We start from the raw sequence: 13,861 nt of genomic DNA, 5'->3' as shown, positions 1-13,861 counted from the left end.
TGATGTTTTATTTTGTTACTCCGAGTGCCTTTATTTACTGATTTGCATATTTCATACATAATGTTTACTCACTAGCAGGACCGGCACCTATTGCTAGTATTTATCAATGGTAATAGCGGCATCATTAACCTTCTTCATGCTGCAGTGTTATTGCGCTCATCTGCAGAGTACACTGTATACTGAGTCCGTTCATCCACAGCCTCCAGCTGATTGTATAATTTGCCTGAAGAAGGGCATCAGGAGACCTGTCGCAGGGAGCACGGGAAAGGTCATCATCCATAAATGGAGCTTTCAGCTTTCCAAAGTGATATGATTTTATTCAGTGGGGACCTTTTCTTCCAGAACCGCACGAGACGGAGATGACACATACAGGAATGTTTGGTAGATGACGCTCGCAACACCATTTCCTACTGAGCTCTGTTGGGAAATATAAATATACTGTCAGAAGTTTTTACAATCTTTAGGAATATCTTGTTAATGTTCTCCCACCTCTGCCCAAACCTGCTGACACCCCCATAGAGGTTCTACATTGCTGCATTGCCTCACACCTACAGCTCTATTACAGATATTCTATATGACCTTCATGCCTGCGGATTCAGTATAAGAAGATATACAGGGCTAAATTCATCAAAGCTTGGAGAGAGATAAAGCGGCATATGCATACTTGGTGACATCACAAAGTCACTGCGGGGGTGGGCGTGTCCTCGCTATACAATGCTGAGATCACCAACAATGTACAGCAGGGGGCGTGGCTGGCTGCAGTGATGCGATTCAGTGCAAATTGAGTCTTCTGCCATATGTACTGCCCACTCTTTTTGTTTACTGGGTGACTAGGGGCAAGTGGCAGGTGGTTCCACGAGACTCCTTCTCTTCCGGGCATCCGAGAACCCCACGCGATTTTAAGGAGCCTCCCGGGTGTGTGTCCCCCCCCCCTGAAAACTCCATACTTACTATTCAGATGCCTGCAGATCGCCAAATTAGGGGCGGGTGCTGATGTCATGTGACATCAGACACCCGTCCCAAGCAGGCATTGCCACGCCTGCGTTCTCAGGGGAACGCCCAGTGTTTTTATGGGCTCACCCCTAAAATGTTGGGCATTCCCAGCTACCGCCCCCTGCCCGCCCCCTTCCCACCCCACTCAGTGCGAACGCCTTGGCGAGTGTGATACTCACCGAAGGCGGTCTCAAAGGGCATTTGCACTTGCGCATATTCACGCATGTGCAGACCCCCCACCATCTGAAAGGGGGCCGCCCGGAACAAGCGGGTCTGAATTGCCCCCAAAGTACCAGCCAATCAGCTCCTAACTGCCATGTTACTGGCAGTATTTGATAAATGGCAGGAGCTGTTTGGTTGGTATTTTATCTCTCTCCACTCTTTTCATTTCCAAGGCTTAGTACTTAGACACCAAAGCTTGAAGAGAGATAAAGTAGAGATAAATAAAGGAATCTATGTACTAAGCTTTGAAATAATTGGAACCAGGTAGAGACTAACCAACCAGTTTCTAACTGCCATTTTTCAAACAAAGCCTTTAATATAGAAGTTAGGAGCTGATTGGCTGGTACTTTATTTCTCCCGACTATGGGGGAGATTCTCTAAGGTGAAATTACGGTAAATACCCTGTTACCGGGGCTTTTACCCCATTTCGGGATGCTCTAAGCATCCCCCGCCGGGTAACCCCCAAGGGGCTTCTAACGCGAACCCACCGCCGCCCCGCACAGACCCCCGCCGCCCCACATCACCCCCTCACCTGTGTCCGGGCAGCACAGAACTGTGCTGCCCGGACCTGTGACCTCCTCCCTGCACTGATCCTCTTCCGGGTGCAGGGAGGAGGAGAGCCCGGCGCAGCAGCAGCAGCGCCAGGTGTGGGAGGGAGGGGAGAGCCGCCGGGACCTGCTGGGACCCGGCGACTCTTACCGCAAAGGACAGCTCTTAACGCAAGAGCTGTCCTTTGCCTTAATTATCGCATATGTTAGAACATATGCGATAATTATAATTGCGAAGGGGGGCTGAGATTTTTAGAGAATCTCCCCCTATATCTCTTTATAAATAGATAAAAATAATTCGATTCCTTAGCTATTTCTGTTGCTATTTTGGCTCATGCATGGGTGCTAGTGCTACGATCCATACGCATGCTCAGTCATTTCATAATCGATTGTGAATTTGCACAACAGCAATCAACTCTGATTCAGGCCCCAGGTACTGGGTTTTTTCCCTGCAGACTGTAGCCTATAGATGGCATTAGCAACCGGGGACAGCAAGAAAGAAGCCCCCATAGGTATCTCCAATATCTGCTGCGATACCTCTGTAGATGCTTTCAGTGAATACTTACATTATGTACATGAGGGGGGGGGTGTATTCCACAAATACTGAATAATAAATAGGCCCCATACTCATTATATCCTCAGCAGTGCGCTGATAAAGAGAACTTGTCTAGTAAATCAAAGAAGGGTAGAAAGACTCCTCGGGATGGGTCATTCATAAACATGATGCCAGCTGGCTGCCACACTGGAGAAGCCGTATTGCAGCCAGGGGAAGCCGGAATTAATAAGTTACATGTTGAAAGATTCCTCTATTCTTTTCCATTATATAACTGTATATTAATATGTAACTGTGTGGCATCCAGTAATGTAGGAGTCATTTGGAGGATAGATAATAAATGACATTATGGGCTTGACTGTAGTCATCAGCATCCATTGGTGATCACCCATCTGTAACTTGCGATAAATAAATACCACAACAAATTATTTCCCTGGGGTACTTCCAGTGTGCCAGGTCACCCACATTTAGTATCCCTGTATGCTGTAATACGATTGGTGAATCCTTAGAGATGCCACAATATTGGAGGGGCATGTGTGATACGCCGCCGGTGGGGAGTAGATAAATACCTTGAATCGCAGGATGCTCTCGGTTCCACACAGATTCTTCACCGCGTCTGCCGTAGAGAACACACCTCCGCAAGGAACTGAAGCAAGGCGCTCAGCAGTACAACTACTTATGTTTTATTAAGTGCAAGGTGTGAAGAAAACAATTGTCATCTACATAAACATCTGTAACCAGCCTGAAATAGCTTAGCACTACAATGCCAATCTTACACCTGCCTAGCAGGATAATACTTCAAGTGAGCATCAACAAATGTCACATTCAAATACACTGCGGACTTCCCGCATCACTGGAGAGTGGGGGCGCACCTTCCGCAGGCCGTTAAACAGGTTCGGGGAAGATGATGCTCTCACTCGGCAATATGAGCAACCAGCTGTGGGTAAATGCATACTAACTACAAACATTACAGGACAAGCCCTATGACCTGAAAATATCTCTTATTAATACTGTACTAATACTGTACACATCCCTCCCAGGTATGGACCATGGTATAATGTCCCTGAGTGAGGGATGAATTCTGTAGTCCTAGGCAAGGATAAAACTTGACTCCTGGCAATAATTGCTTTTAGCCAGAAGGTGGCAGTGGGGTCCTTCTCTGGTGCAAGTTCAGAGTAGTAGCGTCCATACAAGTTAATAGAAACTTTCCAATCCGGATACACTGGCTTGGAGGGTTAATTCCCCTTGCTTAGTGGGGCTGATGTGGGGTTCCTTGGTGGGGCAATAAATAGGTGGGGGTTGTCCTCACCCTGTGGGGTGTCTGGTGCTCCCTGCCATAGGGCTTCATGCCCACTTCGTCTATGGGTGGAGCTGAGGGCGGTGTGGAGTCTTTATATCCCAAATGAAAGGGGGGGTTCTGGTGGGGACGCTCCAAGAAGCGATTTTGTGCCCTGCAGTGGCAAATGTGGTGAGCCGGCCTGAATGGGGACCCCGTGCGGGCGGTACCTGTTGCAGGAACAAGTTGCAGGCTCCTGCCCGTCGCGATTGGGTTCCCCAGTCTCTGGTCCCCGTCGCTGGTCACTCTTCTGCAGGAGGGCTGCTAGTGTGGGCGCTGCTATTGCAGCGTTGCCGCACTCAGCCAGCCACTCTGCGCTGCTGGGCTCCGCTCTCGGTCTCCTCCTGCCGTCCTTCTTCTTCTGGTGTGCGTCTGGGGGTCGGCGGGGGTCACGCGCTGCGTGCGCCGCGTTCCTGATCCTGGCGGGTGTCTGGGGGTCGGCGGGGGTCATGCGCTGCACTCGCCGCGTTCCTGATCCTGGCGGGTGTCTGGGGGTCGGCGGGGGTCACGCGCTGATCTCGCCGCGTCCCTGATCCCGGCGGGGGTCGGCGGGGGTCACGCGCTGATCACCGCGCCGCCGCTCCGTCGCTCCTTTTTCAGCTCCTTCCTCCAAGCTGCTCTTCTCTCCGCCCCTCCTCGTGCTGCCCCCCTGACCTCTCCCCCTGTACTTCCTCCTCGTCTCATACGTCCCCCAGTGCTGTCACTCAGCCTGGGGACGTTTTCTCGCGCCCACACTGCTCTGGGGATTAACCCCTAAAGTCCCGCTGCTGGGACTAGGGAGAAAAGGGGCTGGGGTGCCACACATCCACCCACTTAAACGATGCTCGTCCTCGGGCATCGAACTGGATAAGATAAATGTTCCTGAAGAAAGTCTTCTGGATTTGAATTTGGGCCCGAATGTCTACTGTCCTCGGAGAGGAGGGCCACCTACCTAAGTCATCATTTACAGTTCTTAACACAATATATACAGTGCACATCATTACGCCAGACATTATGTACAGCATGCCTATTCCCTGTACCGCAGGGGTAGCACGCCTTGCATGCTCCTAACTGAACGCCTCGCTCCAGTCCCAGGGGGTGCGATCCCAGTGGCCTCAGGAGCAAGTTCAGTGATCCTCGGACTGGTCTGCGGCGGTATATTCGGAAGGAGTGGTACGGACCAACCGACATTCGGCCTCAGTTCCCACGGGTCCTGGGGCCACCTTGTGACGGGATCTTCCTTTTCGGGGTTCTCTTCACTATTCGGTCTGGAATCTGCTGGAGTTTGGCTCAGATACGGCTTGCTCTGACTTTGATGGATCCGCTGGGAGTGGGTGCCAACGCGCTGGGTGATGCCGTAGGCTGCTGCTGTATCCCGTGGTTTTTCTGCTACCACATAGGGGTCCGCTTCCCACTTCGCATCGAGCTTACGCTTGCGACGATTGTTTCTTTTGAACCCCAGGGTACCAACAGGTATGCGATCCGCGTGGGCATTCTGGTCAGGATGAATCTTCTTGCGGTCTCTACTTTGCGCCAACTTTTGGTCGCCCAAGGCTCTTGTGTTAGTAAATCTGGGCTGATGTTCTTGCACCCTGGGTGCACATGGTTCCCAGCGGGACGGTACTGGATTGGTGAAAGTGGGTGTCTCTATCTGCACTCTGTTATCCTCCACCTCTCCTTCTGGGTGTAGGGGCAAGCGGGAGGGGGCATCGGCGTTACTTTGGCAGCCAACACTTCGGCACCGGTGGTAGCGCCTGCGGGCACGACGCCTGTCTGAATCAAACCGGCTTCCTCTTACTGGTACCCCACCTGGGCCCGTTACGTCTATCGCTTGAGCACCCTTTTCTCCTTCTACCACATCGAATTCCACTGTCTCGCCATCTTCGACACCGCGTAGAAACTTCTGCGGGTGGTTTCTCTTTATGGCCGTACGGTGGACAAAAATATCATCTTTTGTGTCATTTCGGTTAATGAAGCCATATCCCCTTCGGCCGTTAAACCACTTGACAGTTCCTCGTACCCGTGTGGCCAGTGCTTTCTTCACCACCTGACTCCTCTGGACGCAGATGATGTGCTGCAGGGTTACCTCCTCAGCCTGATCTTGGTCAACCAGTTCCTGCTTTAGGGCCGAAATCAGTTCTTCAGGGCAATTTCTTAGGATGTTCATACCCAGGATGATGGGGGAAACCTTTCCTTCTCCACAGGTGATCACCAAATACCCTTGTTTGGGTAAGTGCGCTCGTCCGATCTTCAGGTCGGCCTCCCAGTACCCGTTGCAGGTGACCTCTCGGCCGTTGGCAGCGACCACTTTCACCTGCGTGGGGGGCGGTCTAAATGGTACTTCTTTTCCCCAGTATTTTTGGAGGGTGGGTAGTTGTATCATGGATACCTGTGACCCGGTGTCTATCATGGCCACTGTCTCTATCCCATTTATCAGCACTTTGATCCTCGGGCATTGTCCTACGTACTGGGCCCACCATTCCTCCGTGTCTGGGTCTACTCCCGGTGTTCCGGGTCGCTGGCGTATTTCCCCCTGCAGATCTGCCATGCTGACGGTGAGGTTCTCAATCTGCTTTTGTAGAACCTTGAACTGGTCGTCCGGTACGTTCTGTGCGGCCCATATGGCTGTGTCTCTGTTCTTCTTTGCCCCATCTGGACTGGTAGGGAAGGCTCTCCGTGAGTACGGCTGTTCGTGAAACCCTAGTAATTCAGGGTACTCCTCTCCTGCTTCATCCTGTGTCCCGACCACTCCAATGGCGGCGTCTTTGAAGTCGGCGAAGGTCGCACCCGACATCTGCCTTCGCAACAGCCTCAGTGGTGCCCGTATGCTCTCTCGCCCGGCTCCTTCGATCAGCTGAACTATTAGTGTCTCATCCACATTCCTCATTTCTTCTGGGTCGAGGGCTTGTATCGCCTTACTCATTTCTAGTATGCTGAGAGCATAGTCCCTCAACGTCTCGCCCGCTCGTTGTTTTCTTCCGTAAAACTTCAATTTTAGCTCTGGGAGGCTTCGCGTCTCGAAGGTGGCGGATAGCTTCTTTAGGATCTGTGCTACCGTCGTCTTGTGTTCGGGTGCCCATGACCTCACTTCACGGAGGGCAGATCCGGTCAGTTGTCCAATTAGGATCTGAATCTTCTGTTGTTCCTGCAGGGTATACAGGAGGCATGTTGACTCCATTCCCCTCTTGAACTCCGCAAACGTGGTTCCCGGTGCCTTCTTTTTGTCTCCGCTGTAGCTGGGCAACCATGATGCCCCGAAGTAGTAAGGGAGCGTGATTTGGGTGGTTGGTGCAGCGGCGGCTTGTCCTTGTTGTTCATCCCCGGGTGCTGGTATCTCTCTGCCTTGCGCTGGCGCAGCTGGTTGCGCCGGTGCTTGTACCGCCGGTTGTGCAGCTTGTTGCTCCATCTTCCCTGCTTGGTTGTTCTCTCAGCCGACTCGTATCCTGTTCGGTTTGACGCCAAATGTGATACGCCGCCGGTGGGGAGTAGATAAATACCTTGAATCGCAGGATGCTCTCGGTTCCACACAGATTCTTCACCGCGTCTGCCGTAGAGAACACACCTCCGCAAGGAACTGAAGCAAGGCGCTCAGCAGTACAACTACTTATGTTTTATTAAGTGCAAGGTGTGAAGAAAACAATTGTCATCTACATAAACATCTGTAACCAGCCTGAAATAGCTTAGCACTACAATGCCAATCTTACACCTGCCTAGCAGGATAATACTTCAAGTGAGCATCAACAAATGTCACATTCAAATACACTGCGGACTTCCCGCATCACTGGAGAGTGGGGGCGCACCTTCCGCAGGCCGTTAAACAGGTTCGGGGAAGATGATGCTCTCACTCGGCAATATGAGCAACCAGCTGTGGGTAAATGCATACTAACTACAAACATTACAGGACAAGCCCTATGACCTGAAAATATCTCTTATTAATACTGTACTAATACTGTACACATCCCTCCCAGGTATGGACCATGGTATAATGTCCCTGAGTGAGGGATGAATTCTGTAGTCCTAGGCAAGGATAAAACTTGACTCCTGGCAATAATTGCTTTTAGCCAGAAGGTGGCAGTGGGGTCCTTCTCTGGTGCAAGTTCAGAGTAGTAGCGTCCATACAAGTTAATAGAAACTTTCCAATCCGGATACACTGGCTTGGAGGGTTAATTCCCCTTGCTTAGTGGGGCTGATGTGGGGTTCCTTGGTGGGGCAATAAATAGGTGGGGGTTGTCCTCACCCTGTGGGGTGTCTGGTGCTCCCTGCCATAGGGCTTCATGCCCACTTCGTCTATGGGTGGAGCTGAGGGCGGTGTGGAGTCTTTATATCCCAAATGAAAGGGGGGGTTCTGGTGGGGACGCTCCAAGAAGCGATTTTGTGCCCTGCAGTGGCAAATGTGGTGAGCCGGCCTGAATGGGGACCCCGTGCGGGCGGTACCTGTTGCAGGAACAAGTTGCAGGCTCCTGCCCGTCGCGATTGGGTTCCCCAGTCTCTGGTCCCCGTCGCTGGTCACTCTTCTGCAGGAGGGCTGCTAGTGTGGGCGCTGCTATTGCAGCGTTGCCGCACTCAGCCAGCCACTCTGCGCTGCTGGGCTCCGCTCTCGGTCTCCTCCTGCCGTCCTTCTTCTTCTGGTGTGCGTCTGGGGGTCGGCGGGGGTCACGCGCTGCGTGCGCCGCGTTCCTGATCCTGGCGGGTGTCTGGGGGTCGGCGGGGGTCATGCGCTGCACTCGCCGCGTTCCTGATCCTGGCGGGTGTCTGGGGGTCGGCGGGGGTCACGCGCTGATCTCGCCGCGTCCCTGATCCCGGCGGGGGTCGGCGGGGGTCACGCGCTGATCACCGCGCCGCCGCTCCGTCGCTCCTTTTTCAGCTCCTTCCTCCAAGCTGCTCTTCTCTCCGCCCCTCCTCGTGCTGCCCCCCTGACCTCTCCCCCTGTACTTCCTCCTCGTCTCATACGTCCCCCAGTGCTGTCACTCAGCCTGGGGACGTTTTCTCGCGCCCACACTGCTCTGGGGATTAACCCCTAAAGTCCCGCTGCTGGGACTAGGGAGAAAAGGGGCTGGGGTGCCACACATGTCCATCACCACCTACTGGGCATGTCCATCACCACCTACTGGGCGTGTCCATCACCGCCTACTGGGCGTGTCCATCGCCACATACTGGGCGTGTCCATCACCGCCTATTGGGCATCAATGCAAACTAAATAGATGGTGACTTATTTATGTATCTGGGTTTCAGAATGAATCCTTCCCCCCAACACACACTAGAAACAGGAACATTGCACACCGAAGGCGCGCTGAAAAAATGTACACTGTAATGCTCATTGCACATAATGCAGGGCCGTAACTAAGGGGGGGCTAGGGGGTCACGCGCACCGGGCGCTGGAGGGTGGGGGCGCTAGTGTGAGGTCCCGGGGATGGGCAGCAGGGGTCCAGGGACTGGTGGGTTAACGCTGGCTCCTACCGGGGTCCCGGGGACGGGCAGCGGGGGTCCGGGGACTGGTGGGTTAACTCCGGCTCCTACTAGCGCTGGCGGGCGGTGGGCAGGAAGATAGCGCTAGGAGATGGAGTGAGTGAAGGCTGCCGCTACACCAGTCCCTGGACTCCTGGATGCTGCCTACTCCTGCTGGCTGCACACAGGTATGTTGGCAGCGGGGGTCCAGGGACTGGAGTAGCGGCAGCTTTCACATACACAGCCGCTCGCTATTTGCCCGGCGGCGGGAAGCGCTGATGATTTTGAAAAGACTTGCCGGACGCTGATTGGTTCAATTCAGCCAATCAGCGTCCGGCAAGTCTTTTCAAAATCTGCTTCCCGCCCACCGCCCGGCAGCGCTAGGAGCCTGAGTTAACCTTCTCCAGTCCCCGGACCCCCGCTGCCTGTCCCCAAGGCAGTAATTTGGAATTTGGTGGGGGGTTTTTTGGGGGGGTGGGGGGGGCGACCAAGTGACTGCCGACCCGGGTGCCGAAACACCTAGTTTCGGCCCTGCATAATGCCACACACCATAATGCCCATCACACATAATACCACAAACAGTAATGCCCATTCCACATAATGCCACACACTATAATGCCCATCACACATAATACCACAAACAGTAATGGCCATTCCACATAATGCCACATACCATAATGCCTATTACACATTATGCCAGGGCTTGACAAATCTTTGTAAAATAGAGACAACAGGGACGGTGCACGCCGAAGGTGTGCTTCAAACATTTACACCGTAATTCTTATTACACGTCACACACCCATTACATATTATAGCACATGCCCATTACATTTTATGCCAGGACTCGACAACATTTAAAAAATAGGGACAGCAGGGACAGTGCACACCAAAGGCACTAATAATGCCAGGCACTATCTCCACTGAAGCTGGAGCGCTGGAGACCGCCGGAGGAGAAGGCTGGATACACAGGAACAAGCGTAGCTCCCTGCCATCGCAGCCTGGCTGTACAAGCACACCACCACACCACCGCCGCTATTTGTCAGTTGGAAGCGGCTTTGTGTGACATCACTCACCCACCCTAAACATGGTATAGACACGGCTAGGACACCACCACAGCCTACCCTGCAGCCCATCAACTGCGATCACATCGTTAGCGGATGCGATCGCACTTAGCGTTTCTTGCGCATGTGCAGAAGTGACAAAATCGACTGATAGTGTTATTTGCACTTCTCGCCTAATCCTGAATCAGGCGCATTGTTCCTCGCATCAGGTAAAAAAAATTAAACAGATCTTTCTGTAAATAAAAAACTCCACATTGGCCCCACAAAAAACACACACACACACACAAATCGGCCCTCCATACGGACAGTGTCGGACTGGCCCACAGGGGTACAGGGAAAAACCCCGGCAGGCCCCACTGTCTAGGGGCCCACCTCCTCCTCTCACATTATACATCTGTTACCTTATACAGCACAGTACTATGGTTGGTGTATTCTCTTCAGTGCATTGCTGTTATTTATCAAGTGGCTCAGACCACACCTCTGTTGTGGCTGGCCACACCTCTAAACATGAGCCCCAACCACTGCAATCTCCAGGAGGGCCCTTCATGCCCCAGTCCAACACTGCATACGGACAAAAAAACTCCAGAAGATATTGTTTCTTGCAGAAATAAAATAAAACACATTGTCCCCCACCCACCAAAAAAAATGAAACCACATTTTTTCCCAATGGAAATAAATAAATAAAAACCACAGCCACGCACAAAATGCTTACCTGAGTTTCTATTCTCTCAGCCAGCTGCAACTGTGGGGTGACACCCTCATTCTGTGGCTCTGTTGGACTCTTCCTGGAGCTAGTCCTGAGTAAATGGCAGAGGGCAGGCTCTGACAATTGGTAGGAAGGGGTCAGAGGGCAGGCTGTGATAGGTAGGGAGGGGCTAGAGGGCAGGCTGTGACAGGTAGGTAGGGGCCAGAGGGCAGGCTGTGACAGGTAGGGAGGGTTCAGAGAGCAGGCTGTGATAGGTAGCAAGAGTCAGACGGCAGGCTGCGATAGGTAAGAAGGGTCAGAGGGCAGGCTGTGATAGGTAGGGAGGGGCCAGAGGGCAGGCTGTGACAGGTAGGAAGGGGTCAGAGAGCAGGCTGTGACAGGTAGGAAGGGGTCAGAGAGCAGGCTGTGACAGGTAGGGAGTGGTCAGAGGGCAGACTGCGATAGGTAGGGAGTGGTCAGAGGGCAGACTGCGATATGTAGGGAGGAGTCAGAGCACAGGTTGCAACAAGTATGAACGGGTCAAAGGGCAGACTGTGATAAAGTAGGGAGAGGTCAGAGGTCAGGCTGCAAAATAAAGTCCAGTGCTCCACATCTACTAATGCCCAGGCTCTATGCCAGAGGGTGGGGGGCGATGGGTATTTTTGTGCAGGGACAGACACACAGAGGGGTCTGCAGTGGAGGAAAGCATTTTGGTTCTAAGGCCAGGGTGGGAGAAACAAGGCAAGGGTGAAAGAGCTGAGGGGCAAGAAGAGGGGAGGGATGTGGGAATAGGGCAGGCTAGTGTTAGGAGACGCCAGCCCACATCTGATTCCTGCAGTGCAGTCAGTGTAGTTGCAGCCTAGCGCTGTCAGACAGAGCAGCGTGCATGTACTCGGGGGAGGAAGGAGGACCAGCTGGCAGGCAGAGAAGGGCTGTTGGTGTTGGGATCAACTGTGCACACAGGCGCATCTCACAAATGTCAGGTATGCCCCGCCCCCTGGCTCTGGTTCTCACTAACTCCCCATGCCGCCCCGCCCCCCGCCGCTGCCTGCTGAGGAGTTTAGAGTCCTCTCACCATCGGCCCCGCAGGCGCAGACTGCAGTTTACAACCCGCTGGCGCTGCCCTGAACTGCTCTGACAGTTAAAAAAAAAGTCAGCGGCGCAGCGCGTTGCTTGTCCTCTACTCCACTGTATCAGCGCTTTTCTCCTATTTGGGGCTGTCAAGCTGCCCCCTTGCTTCCCAAATTCCGACGCTCCTGATTGGAGGTGCCCCCGTCCCCCAGTAAGAGTTACCCGAGTGTTGCCCTGTATATCTACATACAACTATTACAACCAGGCAGTGTAATACAGAGTGAATGACGTCACTGCATTGTAGCTACGAATTACACGGAGAGTCTCCCTTACATTGGCTGACACAGTGGCGTGTGTCGTTAGTCTAGCGACTGGGACAGCCGCTCAGGCTGAGCCGCCACGGGTTCGAGTCCTCCTCCTGTGACCCTACAGATTAAAGGTTAGGGAAGCGCAAGCAGTAGTTAGTTAGGGACGCTGTCGCAAGGGCGTGGGGTGTAGCGCCTTCGGATCCGGGAGCAGCCTGAGTTTTTGGCTTTTTTATTCTTAACATATTTTGCTGTTGTCAAGTAACAAGGGGACTATGGAAAAACCGGACCGGACTACACTCCGGACCACCGGAAAGGACATCAAAATTTGCAGTCCGGAGCTTATAGGGTCCGGTCCGGGGGGTGTCTTGTCCGGGGGGAGGGGGGGTCCCTGTGATAGCTATCATCAGGGACATGGGGAAGGGGAGATTACAGCCTCCCCGTGTGGTCCGGACCGTCCGGTTTTTGCTACATGCCCGGACCATACAGGGAGGCTTTATTCTACCCCTCCTCCTCTACCTGGTGACAGGTGTCACAGGCAGAACCTCCAGACAGGACACCCCCGGACAAGACACCCTGGTGCACTCTGTATTTCCAGGTATTACACCTGTATAAAAAAATCGGTACTTGTGTATTATCACGGCGCCCCTGATTTCCATCGCAGGGCATTGTACAACCACAAAATTGCATCACATCGCCTGCGATATGATCGCAGGCGATGCGATGTGATGCGATTGTACCCGATTTTTAATTGTACAGGCACCCAGATGCCTGATTCCTATGTTAAATGCCCCCCCAGACCTGATTTTAGATTGTACACCCACCCTGATGGGTAATGACTATGTTAAATGCCCCCCCCCCCCCCCCCATTGTTAACGCCACCCCACTATCAACGCCAACCCGAAGCGTGGCTAGCGCAGCAAGCCCGCGAGGGGCGGCGGTACGCATCCTCCGACCTTTTCATACCCCCATCATCCACGTCGGCGTGGAGTTGACTTTATATAGTGTGGCGAGCGCAGCGAGCCACCGAGCCTGAAGCGTGACGAAGCGTGGGGACGCGTAATACTTGTGAAGTAATGCGCATCCCCTCGCGGGGCTCGCCACGCTTCAGGCTCGGTGGCTCGCTGCGCTCGCCACACTATATAAAATCAACTCCACACCGACGTGGATAGTGGGGGTATGAACAGGTCAGAGGACACGTACCGCCGCCCCTCACAGGCTCGCTGCGTTCGCCACGCTTCGGGTTGGCGTTGATAGTGGGGTGGCGTTAACAATGGGGGGGGGGGCATTTAACATAGTCATTACCCATCAGGGTGGGGATACAATTAAAAATCGGGTCTGGGTGGGCATTTTACATGGAAATCGCGTCGCATCGCATGCCATTATAATGGCTTGCGATGCGATATTAAAATTGTACACTCATCCCGGGGAAAGCCTCAAATCAGACCCATCGCATACCTTAATTAGTGGTATGCAATGCGACGCGATGGGTGCCGTGATAATACACACATACCAAAAAATCTAACTGTAGCAGGGTTGCCTATCCTCCCGGAATGGCCGGAGGCTTCCAAAAATTGGGCCCCCCCCATAAAGGTGGGCAACCCTCACATAATTCTCACATCAAAGCATACTAGTTTGCAGGGGGGGTGCCAAAAACCCTACC

The 13,861-nt window shown here is 53.2% G+C and overlaps 1 long non-coding RNA gene across 1 annotated transcript; it reads right to left on the bottom strand.

Moving 5' to 3' along the window:
- On the bottom strand, positions 1 to 11,800 carry LOC146019430 (uncharacterized). Its single transcript, XR_014450540.1, has 2 exons — positions 10,850 to 11,800; positions 1 to 417 (listed from the first exon to the last, which is right to left on the bottom strand). It is a non-coding gene; the product is annotated as an uncharacterized LOC146019430 (long non-coding RNA).
- Positions 11,801 to 13,861: the final 2,061 nt, after the last annotated feature.

This window comes from Crinia signifera, chromosome 7, assembly GCF_055691185.1.
Source record: "Crinia signifera chromosome 7, ASM5569118v1, whole genome shotgun sequence".
Classification (NCBI taxonomy): domain Eukaryota; kingdom Metazoa; phylum Chordata; class Amphibia; order Anura; family Myobatrachidae; genus Crinia; species Crinia signifera.
This window is presented reverse-complemented; position numbering and strand designations above follow the sequence as displayed.